The sequence below is a fragment of the Python bivittatus genome, unplaced genomic scaffold (genome assembly GCF_059951505.1).
Source record: "Python bivittatus isolate LINGU-HERP-01145 unplaced genomic scaffold, Pbiv_v1 ctg000610_np1212, whole genome shotgun sequence".
NCBI classification, from domain to species: domain Eukaryota; kingdom Metazoa; phylum Chordata; class Lepidosauria; order Squamata; family Pythonidae; genus Python; species Python bivittatus.
Window position 1 is genome coordinate 26,877,642 of NW_028277088.1, and position 1,778 is coordinate 26,879,419.

The following is a 1,778-nucleotide window of genomic DNA, read 5'->3' on the forward strand; positions in this document are numbered from 1 at the left end:
AAAGGTTTTGCAAAGTGAACCAAGATTGTTCTAAAGAGCTGCCCCTTATTTAGAACAAGTCTCCAACTTTTGAGAATGGTGGTGGAAAAGAAAGTAATCAATCGCTTAATACATTAACTTGTTCTATAAATCAAAGCGTACATGTGAAGAGATTTTAATAACAATTTTTTTAAGATGAGTGTGCCTTTGGATTAAATATGAATAAAAATATTTTTTCAGTCTGTGTGTACTGGGAAAATCATAAATCATGTACCATCAATACAAAAACTCAGTAATCTAAATGAAAACAAAAAATATTCACTAAAAACAAACACGCAAACAACATTTTGATATTGGAATAAAGTATTGGGAAAAGAAATGGTGCTAATAGCTGGTTGTGATGCGTACCTGTTCATATCTTCAATCCTATACAGCAGAGTTTTTGGGAAGAGTAAGCTCTATTGAGTAAACATGCAGCTATATCATTACATTCCTGATCATATAATGTACAGGATCTAAGATGTAGCCAACAGTAGCAAATTAGCATGCTCTTAATTTTATTTTACCTTTGCTTCTCTATGGAGGAAGTTAATTATTAATTTCCAAATTTCTAAAACACCTGGTTTAATGTGCACCTAAAATGTGTTACAATTGTATTTTTGCAAATCAGGCTTCTCATCAGCCTAAATGAAATACCTGGGTCCAATTGCTGAGATCTATGATATCACTAAACCGCTGTCAGACGGAGAACCCTAAAATTAATCCTTAAAGAGTAACCCATAAGCCTTTTTATAAGCCTTTATGGACTGCATCCAGCTTCACCTTCTCCCTGCCAGTTCAATTTCCACAGAACATATGGTGCCCCTGTTGATTTAATTTAGGCTCTGTTGAGCCTTGCACTTCACATTAACCGTTTCCCTCAGCAGTAAGGGATTGCAGCAACGCGATGATACCTCTGAAAATGTTCTTGCAAAAATAGCTTCATGTACACACACACACGCACACACAGAGACAGTATAAGAAAGTGATTGGCCATTGCTTTCCTGGGACAGAAAGTTAGGAGGGCACAGCAGCAGAATTGTCCAATGGGAGGATGTTGTAGCCTAAATTCCAGGCAGAATCCTTTTCAAGATGTTGCTAAACTGCTTCAACCCAGACAGCTTTTTCTTAAGACCTCCATGAGCACAAGACGTAAGAAGCTTACAAGGGCAGTGCCAATAAGCTCAGGGTCTGGGAACAAGAGGGTTAACTCATCTTTCTCTAGTTATTGTCTCTTGAAATTTCCAGCACATAACCATCAGAATGTCTCCTCTGCCCAAGTGGGACCATTTATTCTGAACCTAAGTGCTGTGTGGGAGGTGGGACTGAGGACTGGATGCCGTAGAACTTTCCTTTTCCAGGTTGGTAGAGAGAAATGTCTGTCCCAGTTCCATTCTCTGTAGAAATTAATTCTCTAATCTTCCCAGCTTCATATCCCATTAGATTGCCATCAAGCTTCTTATTTTGTCATGAAATTCAAGCTGAGATGCTGCCTGGCTCTCCCTGAAACAGCTGCAAAGTCACTGCATAACTGTTTGTGGTAAAACAGCACCTGGGTAAACACATTTAGGCTCATTTCTCTACCAATTTGTGGGGGTCTCTTGGCGAGAAAAGGCACTGTGATATTGCAACAATGACAGAGTGAATTGTCCTGCTAACTTTCCACTCTAATGCACTCCAGTGTCTGTTACTGCTTCATGTTGATGTATATTGCATGATGACTGCAGGCGGTTTCAGTGTAAGAAACAGCACACTGCTGT